The sequence below is a fragment of the Nyctereutes procyonoides genome, unplaced genomic scaffold (genome assembly GCF_905146905.1).
Source record: "Nyctereutes procyonoides isolate TBG_1078 unplaced genomic scaffold, NYPRO_anot_genome, whole genome shotgun sequence".
Lineage (NCBI taxonomy): Eukaryota > Metazoa > Chordata > Mammalia > Carnivora > Canidae > Nyctereutes > Nyctereutes procyonoides.
In genome coordinates, this window is record NW_026575033.1 from 7,798,871 (window position 1) to 7,810,126 (window position 11,256).

Below are 11,256 nucleotides of genomic sequence, written 5' to 3' on the forward strand. Positions count from 1 at the left end.
CTCTCTACCCTTACTAAAAAAACAAAAATTCCTCATGTCAATAAGTACACCTTACCTGGAGTTCCTTAAAAATTCTCCTTCCTGGGGCACCTGGTTGGCTCAGTCGGTTAAGCATCCTACTCTAGATTTCGGCTCAGGCCATGATCTCAGGGTCATGGGATTGAGCCCCAAATTGGGCTCCATGCTGGGCAAGGAGCCTGCTTAAGATTCTCCCTCTCCCTCTGCTCCTCTCCCCCACCCCCCACCACTTAAAAAAAAATCTCCTTCCTGTTCTGTCTCCCAGACTCCCATCCAACAGGCCACCTCATCTGTCTGTTCTCTCTCCCATTTTTCTCTGAAGCATCACTTTGCCATAATCCAGCCTCATAGAGGCAAGTGTAGGTGAGACCAGTTCCTTGGCTTCTGGACTGACAGCCATCTAATTCTTTCTTTACAGCAGAACAACCTGACTTAAACCAACCCTAGTCACTTTATCTTAATGGTTGAAAAACCTCAGCTGTGTTCCCCTTACCTACTGGATAAAATATAAATGAGGCTTGGGGTCAAGATTATTTACCACCTCTCCAATTTTGCCATCCCTTCCTGCAAACACACACACACACACACACACACACACACACACAATGGGATTAAAGCCCATTCAACTGAATGGTCTGCCATTCTCCATATATACCAGTCTTTTTCATGCCTCCTTGCCTTAGCAGGAGCTATTCCCCGTGCCTTGAATATTTTTCCTCTTCTCCCCTAAAAGATCACTAACTCATTATTCAAGACCCAAGTCACGTTCTATATTCAGTTCCTGGGCTGCCCACTCTGAGTCTTCCTCTACACCTGCAGCATCTGTGCTACACCCAGCCATGTCATGTAGCTATTTGTCACCCCCAATGGCCTGAAAGATTACAAAAATTAAACAATTCATGTCAAAGGAAAAATAGAATTTTGGATTCCATTATCTTTGAAAAAGTGCCTAATTCTTCTTACTTGTTTGCATACCCTCAGAACAAAAGCAGTTCTATCGGCCATTCCTGCTTCTGCTGTACATCTTAACTTTGTAGGAGAGGACATGAAAATAACAGGATGACCCAATCATTGCCATGCCCTCAGTCTTCCCAGATTGCCGCCCAGTGCCAGGGGTCCTCTGCCTCCAAGGAGCTGAGATCAAACATCTCTTGGGAAGAAGGCATCAAATATCCCATGGGAAAAGTCACGAGAAGCTAAAGAACCATACGAGTGGTGTTCCAAGGCAGCCTGTGATGAAGTTCCAAGTGAGCGAATGGTTAAGGACAGAAAGTACCCTTGAACTCTCCAGGGGGGAGCTCAGTGTGGACCAGAGGGGTCAAAAGATGAGTCAGAGGGCCGTTCCGAAGGGAGGAACAGCCTCTAGGGGCTCAGGCAGGCAAGCACTCCACATGGTATTTTTCCTGTCCTCAGTGTCACAAATAACTGACCACCAGGGCCTCAAAGCTTTTATTTCTGGTCCTCAGAGCCAACCTAGCATATGACTTAGATCTCTGGTCTCAGAGGGACCTCAATGCCTGTTCTCCAGGCCTCCTGCTGTTGGGGGTGATGTGCATAGGGCACATCTGCAAGGCCCCAGGGATAGTAGCCCTGGAGACGGAAAAGGGGAACATAAAGTTATCAGGGAGCAGTTAGGGTGAGAAATTGTTGGATTTGTGTGTAGGAAAGAGGATCTGAGGACTTGGGCTTGACTAGGTGCTGAGGAGGCCCTGAACGTGGAAGCTAAACTCTGAGCCAGCTTCCCTTTCCCTCAGGAATGGGGAGGACAGAGCAATCAGAGTGCTGGGTGTCCCTATACTGCCAATGGGGCACACCTCTTGGGGCATCGAGCAGAATGTTCGAAGCTGGGCAGGTGGGTAGGAGTATCTTTATATCTTTATCACAGTTTTGCCTTATCCATGAGGTGTCATCCTCAGTGTCATCACCTCCGTCCTCCCGGCCCCTCCTCACTCCATTCCTCCTCCTCCGCCCCCACCTCTGTTTCTGAGATCCCAGGTCTCCACTGCCACCACTCCTCTTTCTTCTGGTTAAGGCTTGCTCTGAAACCATGGCATGATTTAATTAATGCACCTATCAGTGTGGTCCCGGGAGAAATGGATGAAATCCAAATGGCTCAATTGTACATCCTCCAAACATTCTGTGCTCACATGCCGCTCTTGAAAAGCAAACTCGAATAATGGGAAAATAAACCTATTATAACATAAGAAAATAAATTTGTTTTGCTTGTGTTGAGGTGAAGGGTACACGGAAGTTCTAAAGTTTATTAATATCTCTTTGGAGGAATGGATTAAAATAAATAGCTGTGGAAGGCGGCAGCGAACAATAGAGCAAATGGAAAAGACAAGCTGACTGTTTAGTCATGAAGTTGGGGCTCGAATAGCTTTTTTGTTCTATGTGTGTATTGTAATTTCAACTTCCCACTGTGCAAAGCTACGAATCCAAATTTACAATGGGATGATATTTTGTATGGTTAATAATTTATTCTTACCATTAGATCTGTCTCCAAAAGGTGGAGTATTTCTAAGGGCTTTGTTAAAATTGATCTTAAGCTACTTTGACACTCAATAAGAATGGCATGAGATAGATAGATAGATAGATAGATAGATAGATACCAAAAACAAAATCGCAAACACCATGAAGTTAGCTAGGAAAAATGACCCAACATAAGCATTGATTAGTCTGCAACAGCAAAACAGTTTTCAGTGCACCGATCAGAACTTTGCCTATCCTAGTTAGCACAGCCAGCCCGCATGTGTGGATGTCCCCATGTACTTCTGCCCCAGCAGAGAATGAGCCCCATGAGGGCTGGACAGATCCTCATATACCTGCAGCTCCACAGCACTTGCCAGAGTGTCTGCTCTAACACAGGATTCCCAAAAACATTTGGAACCATTAGAAAAATTAAGGAGTCCCTCTGGTTGCTTTTGGATGGCTGGGAGCACGGTAGTGTGTGTCTACATTCTGGGTTCCCTCTGTGGAACTGTCAGAGTTGGCCCTTTTCATTCTCCACAGCAGGGCTGCTTGAACAAATAGGTATTATTGTTTTTGGGTTTGCTCTCATCTTTATAAAGACTACCACAACAGTAATTCTCATGATTTCAAATCACATTTATTGAGAACCTACTCCATATAAAGCTTTGTGCTAAATGTGGTTATGGTCAAGATAGTACTCTGTTTCCAGAAACTCAGTCCCATGGGAGCCCTAGGGACTCGGGCTTGAGGGTAGGACTCTGTGGGATGAAAGGCAAAATATGATTCTGACCCAAATCTGAGGGTGTTGACAAAATCAGTGGAGGAGACAGATCACAGAGCTGAGTGGGAAGTAGAGGCAAATTTTCCATATAGGGCGAAAGCCTTCTTCCAAAGAAAATGACACTTCTCACTGTACAAACTGGGAAACCCTGTGTTTTTTGAGTATCGTTTACTCAGATGAAGATGAATGAGTTAACATCGTAAAATACCACCATGTTTTTTTATTGCCATTCTTTATTTGAAGTAGAACAACATTGTTCACAGCAAGGCTTACTCACATAAACAGATTTTGCCTGGAAATACTGACATGTATTTATGACTGCAGAAAACCTGGGAAATTTCAGGAGCTGCTGCTCCGAGACAGTTACTAATCAGCTTTATGAAGGCCGCAGAGGGTGGGTCCCAGACTGAGATTGAGCTCAAACCCCACTTTACTGGGCAAAGTGCAGGATGCTTTCCGTCTCTGAAAATGGACATGATGATGCGTATGAGACAGAACTGCTAGCAGAGCCTACACACGGAGGGTGTTCAGTAAGTCGTGATTGTTTCCAGGGTCCTTTGGTGGGGGATCCCCAGGTGGCTCAGTGGTTGAGCACTGCCTTCAGCCCAGGGCCTGATCCTGGAGACTTGAGGTCGAGTCCCACGCCGGGCTCCCTGCATGGAGCCTGCTTCTCCCTCTGCCTGTATCTCTGCCTCTTGCTCCCTGTGTCTTTCACGAATAAATAAATAATCTTTTTTTTTTTTAAAGTGCATTGGTGCATCATGAAGCTGTTTTTGGAATAAGAGTGCTTTTCGAGCTTGCTTGTATACTCTAAAAACTACTGTAGTGGCTTTGCAAGATGTGGCTTTCTCCGTTTCACACGTGGGAAAAAGAAAGTTTGCCAGGGAACAGTTATCCCCTCACAATTATTGATCCTTTCCTTTGTGCCAGGCACTTTTGTTTTCTCGATAATACCTTTGAGGTAGAGCTAGTATCACTCTCCTCTTTCAGACATGGAAACTGAGGCTCAGAGAGGTCATGCAGTGGCCCCAAATCACAGAAGCCAGGAAGGCAGGATATCTGGCTACAGGAAGGGGAAGAAGCTCCTTGCAGCTCAGGGTCGTCTCCCCTGGCCAGACAGGTGCATGCCAAATTCTTTCTTGGAGAACTTGCTAAAATGGAAGGTTCTGGGGCACAGTCCCATGGGGCCCTGTTGCTCTGCATTCGAGCTGTGAAGGAGGAATTTGTACATTTAAAAAAGCTCCCTGAGTGGTACTGAGGCCGGATGTCTCCTGTTTGGAGCTTTCAGCAAGATCACTGTCTGGGCTCCCCCTTGCTTCCTGTTTGTCCAGAGGAATGTGAGATCTGGAGGGGGGAAGGTGGGAAGGCCACACCAGAGGGGTGGAAGCCCATGGGTCTGGCCCAGGGGCCAGGTTGGGGTGGGCTCCTCTTGCTGTGCTGCATCAAGGTGTCTTTTTTTTTAAGGTTTTATTTATTTATTCATAGAGATGCAGAGAGAGAGAGAGAGAGGCAGAGACCTAGGCAGAGGGAGAAGCAGGCTCCATGCAGAGAGCCTGACGTGGGACTCGATCCAGGGTCTCCAGATCACGCCCTGGGCTGCAGGCGGCGCTAAACCACTGCGCCACTGGGGCTGCCCTCAAGGTGTCTTTAGTACCACCCGGTGGAGTGCCATCTTTTTTGGGAGGGTTGTCTCTCCCTGAGTCATCACTTTGAAAGCCATCTGGGGTGGCATTGGGCACTAAGTCAGCAGGTCAGGGGCCCTCCCCACCTGGCCATGGTCTCTGCTCAGACTCTCCTCTGATCACCCCGGAGAAGCAGCCTTCACAGGGGCCCCCAGAGATTCAGGCATTTTCTTTTCTCCTGGAGCACCTGGTGGAGGAGGAGGGGAATGGCTGAGTGTCAGTGTCCCCAGGGGCTGTGGGAGCCAGTGGTGTCCTACAGGAAGGGAAGGTACCAGAAGCAGCGGTTGCCAACGCACATCTGGAAGCTAAAGGTGTCTCCCCACTCCAGCTCAGTGTGGTCCAAGGCACCTCCAGGAATTACACGCTGTGTGTGTGTGTGTGTGTGTGTGTGTGTGTGTCTTGTGTGTGTGAGGGAGGTGTGGTGGTAAGACAGAGGGGACAGGTTCAGGGTTTAAAATGAAAGAGCAATGAATTTCTCCAGATGGGAAAAGTATGAGGATGCTGCCACAGTGTTTGAGGGGCTTCTCCCAGGGTCTGTGTGCTGGCTTCATCATTCATAGCGTAATAATAAAACTAACACACACCTAGCTACCATGATTACTGAATATGCACTAGTCCCATGTATTAGGGTTCTCCCGGGAGACAGAATCAACAGAAAAAAATATATATAAAGAGATTTATTATAAGGAACTGGCTCACAAGATTATGGAGGCTGAGAAGTCCCAAGATCTGTAGTGAGCAAGCTGGAGTGGACCTAGGAAGTGCAGACAGTGTAGACAGCGTACTTCCAGTCTGAAAGCTGGCAGGCTCAAGGTTCAAGAAGAGCCAGTGCTACAGTTTGACTCCAAAGGCAGAAGAAGATGACCATCCGAGCTCAAGGCAGTGAGGCTGGGGGAGCTCCATCGAACTTGATGGAGGGTCAGCCTTTCTGTCCTATGCAGGAGTCCCACAGATTGGATGGGGCCCCTCCACATCAGAGAGGGCAGTCTGCTCTACTCAGTTTACCAGTTCTAATGTTGATCTCACATAGGAACCCCCTCACAGACACATCCAGAATAACATTTTACCAAATATCTGGGTATCCCATGGTCCATCCAAGTTGACGCATCAAGATAACTGTCACCCACAGTGAGAGTCTCAAGTGTATTATCTTATTTTATCTTCTCAAACAGTTCCCAGGGCCTTATTGTTACCATCACTGTTTGACAGATCAGGAAAACAAGGCTCTGAGAGGTCCATTAACTGCCTCATAATCTCTCTACTAGTAAGGGGCACAATGGAGATTTCAGTCCACATCTCTCTGATTGGAAAGCCACCATAGTGTATTGCTTCCCATGCCAATGGTCAGAGGTCATCTGGAAGCTCTTACCATTCTCCTTATCAACCATGTTGGCCTTGGAAATTACATGGTGTGTTGGTCAAGGCTATCATTTGCAAGCAATAGGAAAGACTCTGACTGGATAATAAAAAGGGATTTTATTCAAAGGCTATTGAGCTGCTTACACATCACCAGGCGAACAGGAGAACCATACCTGGGCTGTGCAGCTACAAGGGAGGCTGTGAAACTGTCTGGCATTTGCAGTCTCTGCTGTACTGGATAGTCCCTGGCTCCCACCTAGACCCATGGAATGCAGGCTCTCCCCAGACGCTAGAAAGGGGTTTGGAGACTGAGCAGACAGAGAAGGTGGCAAAGGCTGCTACATACATCTAATGATGATTGGATGGCTCCAAAGGGTGCCTGTCCTCCACTGTAGACGTGACACTGGCAAAGGCCAGACCCAAGGCCTGTCCTGGGAACTTCTTAAATACTAGACCCTGCGAAGGCATATAAATCTGACATTCGTTCTCAGACACTAAGTGAACACCCAAATTCTCTTAGCAAAGAGAGTTGGTCCTATGGGTTGAATTATGGTCCTCCAAAACCACATTATGGTGGACTCCTAGTACCTCAGAATGTGACCTTATTTGGAAATAGAGTCTTTACAGAGATAATCACATTAAAATGAGGTCTTTAGGATGAACCCTAAATCAATATGACTGGTGTCCTTATAAAAAAGGGGAAATTTGGGGACGTCTGGGTGGTTCAGTGGTTGAACATCTGCCTTTGGCTCAGGTCGTGATCTCGGGGTCCTGGGATCGAGTTCTGAATCAGGCTTCTCACAGGGAGTCTGCTTCTCCCTCTGCCTATATCTCTGCCTCTCTCTGTCTCTCCTGAATAAATAAAACTTAAAAAAAAAAAAAAAGAGGGAGTGGAAATTTGGTGCTTGGCCGGCTCCATCAGTAGAGCGTGTGACTCTTGATCTCAGGGTCATGAATTCAACCCCCACATTGGGCAGAGAGTTTACTTAAAAAACAAAAACAAAAACAAATTAATAGTTAAAAGGGAAGGGGAATATTTGGGACACAGAGACAGATGTGTACAGAGGAAGTGATGAGAAGAGACTCAGAGAGAAGGCCATGTGAAGATGAAGTCAGATATTGGGGCGATGCACCCATACGCCAAGGGACTACCAGAAGCTGGAGAGAGACCTGGAAGAGATCCTTCCTTAGAATCAGACGGGCGTGGTCCTGCTGACAACCCCACCTGCTACTTCTCCCCTTCAGAAGAGGGAGACCGTCCATTTCTGCAGTTGAAGCCACTTGCCTGCGGCCCTCGCTTACGGCAGACCGGAGCTGACTACTCCAGTTAACAAATAGCTGGGCCCTTATTTGAGTCTGAGCCTAAAGCCAGTGCTCCACCCAGCCAGGCACGGCAGCCCAGCCCAGAAGGAAATGTGACTCTGTCTGTACTCCATTCTCGAACTCTGTATTGGGATGCAGGCTTAGCGGATGTGAAATCTAAATGGCCTAACGAGAGATCATTTGTTCTGCCCACATGTGCAGTTCCTGCTGGGTGTGTGGCTCTGCTCAGAGGTTCCGGCCGGGGCCAGGCTCCACCTCTCTCTCACTCTGCCTTTTCTGGTGTCACCTTCGTTCCAAAATCTAGGATGGCTCTCAGCCAGTCCCCAGCCAGAGAGCATAAAGGGGCTAGGAGGTGCAAGACAAAAGGAGGCTCCTTTCCCTTAAGATAGAGACCTAAGGGACACCTGGGAGGCTCAGTTGGTTAAGTGTTAGCCTTCGGCTCAGGTCATGATCTCAGGGTCCTGGGATTAAGTTCCACATTGGACTCCCTGCTCTATGGGGAGTCTGCTCCTCCTTCTCCCTCTGTTCCTGCCCCTGTTCGTGCTCTCTCTCAAATAAATAAAATATTTTTTAAAAATCTGAAAAAAAAAAAAAAAGATGGAGACCCAAAAGCTGACTCTTCACCTCTGCTCACCTTCCATCCTGTGATTGAGCGATGCCATCTTCTGCTCGGCCGTCTGCTCCCTGCTAACAATTCTACTGCCATTTACTATTAAGGGACAAGAGAATGGGTCTTGGTGACAACTCATGGTCACTACCACAAAATCCATCTCAAGACAGATTCATTGTCTGGGTTTTCATAGGTTAGTAGAGGACAAGGAAAAAAACAGGTTCCTTCATATCTGTCTGGAGGAGGACAGGGAAGTTTGTCCCTGAATGGCTCTGTCCAGTGTCCTCTCAATGGCTTGTCTGCTCCTAGTACCCGGGCAGCCTGGACACTCTGGGGGTCCACCTCAGCTTCTCCCAGGCCACCCACACAAATCACAGGAAGGTCCTGTGCCTCGGAGGGAAGGTGACAGAGGTGTTATGGGTACCCCAGCCTTTTTAACATGGAGCAACTGGAGAAAAACTCTTCTTCTATCTGATGGTCAAAGACATTTTTATTTATGGACTTGAGGAGCTTGGCATAGAGGAAATGAAGTAAATGGTGATTCATGGGCTTTGGTTCTGCAGCTGCAGATGGAAAAGGAGTTGTGTGTAGCAGCCAAAGCTGGACTTCCCAGCTGGTTCTGCAGCCTCTGGTGCTTTTGGGACTGCCCATGAGGTAAAAGCCGCCCCTGGGTGGGGAATGCATATGAAAACCAACAAAGCTTGGTCTGCTTGGACTTGTTAAAGCCACGGAATGATGAAAGATAGACTAGACAGTGGCTTGTGCAGTTCCTTGCGGAACCTGGGTTAGTCATTGCCCCTCCTGGGCCTTCAAACTCCTCGATTCTAAATCAAAAGGTCTGGGTTTCCTTTTTTTTTTTTTTTTGAAAAAAATTTTACTTATTTACTCATGAGAGACACATAGAGGCAGAGACACAGGCAGTGGGAGAAGCAGGCTCCTCGCAGGGAGCCTGATGTGGACTATATCCGAGGACCCCAGGATCACGCCCTGAGCCAAAAGGCAGACACACTCAACCACTGAGCCACCTAGAAGCCCCAAGATCTGGATTTCCTTAGTGGTCCTCAAGTTCTAGCCGGCGATGAACTCACCCAGGGGTGTGTGCTGAAACTGCAGTCTCCTGGGCCCACTCCCAAGCACCCAGTTACAAGAGGGTGTACACACGGTATATATGTTACAGTGATTCCAGGTGGAAATTGCATAAGAAAAATACCTAAAACCTATTGAGTGGTTGGTGTGTGGCGGACACTGTTCTAAAGAGCTTTTCATGCATTGACTAATTTTATCCCTCAACAGTCCTGTGACATGTACTATTTTACTAGTACATCAGTACTAGTTAGTATCATTAGTACATTATTAGTAGCAGGTATTAGTACTATCCCCTGTCACAGATGTGCAAACAGAGGCACACGGTAGCTGAGAGGATTTTCCCGGTCACACAGCTGGGAGAGGCAGAGCTGTGATCCAGACCCAGCTGACCTTGGCTGTGGGTCCAGGGCTCTCGGCTATGGCTTTCCCAAGAGGCTGTCATCAGCCATGACCCACCCATTCTGCTGGCTGCTTAAATAAACAGTCTCCCTGAAGGGATTCGCACTTTAGATAAGATAGACACGCAGCGCCAAGCATGCAGGGCAAACGCAGGCCGAAGTGACTGGAAGGGGATGAGCCATGTGCTCTAGGAGCAGGGCAGATGGTCAGTGAAGGGGGTCCTGTCTTTCTGATGGGAGGGATTCAAAAAAGCATCAGAGAGAAGGAGGCATTTGGAGTAGAAGCTTATCCATATGTAGAATCTAAAACATAAAGAAAAAAACCCCAACGGAACAAACAAAGAGCAGAATCAGACCCATAAATACTGAGAACAAACTGGTGGTTGCCAGAGGGGAGGAGGGATGGGCAAAACGGGTGAAGAGGAGTGGGAGGAACAGGCTTCCAGTTATATGCAGTAAGTCATGGGGATGAATGGCACAGCACAGGGAGTAGAGTCTGTGTATGGTGTATAGTGACAGTTGGGAGCTCCACTTGTGGGGAGCACGGCACAATGCAGAGTTGTAGCATCACTATGCTGTACGCCTGAAACTAGCGTCACATTGTATGTCAACTATGCTCAAATAAATAAATAAATGAATTAATGAATAAATAAATAAATGGGAAAGTAGGAGCTTGTCAAGGATGAAGGGAGGCGAGCACCCCCAGCCTGAGGGAGGGGCCTCAGCACGGAGTTCCAGGTGCCAATATGACCTGCCTTCTCCAGGAAGCGGGCCCTTTGGTTTGGCTGGTGTGTGGGGCCTGAGCAAGAGGGGACCAGGGGAGGTGAGGCGAGCCTGTGGGTGGGACCATGAAGAGCTTTATGGCCTGGGAGGTCAGGAAGGTGGAGGCTTCATACTACAGGCTGGATGGAGCTGAGCGGACCCAGGAAACCAGGAGGCTGCACCATCTCTATGGTCCCTAATCAAGGGGCAGTGGTAGGGGGAATGGGCAGAAGGTGGTGGGCACAGGGTAGGGGGCGGCTCCAAAGCATCCCCCAAAGATCCCCCAAAGCAGAGTCCACAGAAAAGAGGTGGCCTGGGGGTTTAGAGTGGAGGAGACATAGGTATCATGGGTGACCCAACCTTTTTAGCATGGGGCAACTGGAGGAAAATAAACATTCTTTACCAACAAGGGCATCCCAAGAGGGCTGGGTAGAGTAGGAAGTTAAATTGAAGAATATGAAGATGCCCTCAATTCAGAAGATAACTCAGGACCAGGGAGAGGCGTCACCTTGGGAGGCACGCATCCATGCGGAGCAGGCAACACTGAGTGGGGGCTCTTGCCATGAAGAGTGTCATGTTCTTTAGCTTAGAATTCAATGTTAATTTGTTTTCTGTAAAGTCTCTTAACTTTGTGATAATCTATTAAAACTTCCAGGAAGGGGAAACTAGGTTGCTAAGACTCTATGTTTCTCAATGTAAGGAATAGGTGCCCAAAAAAGTGTTTTTGAAAAAATCTATAAGCAATATCTGCGTTTACTGAGTGCC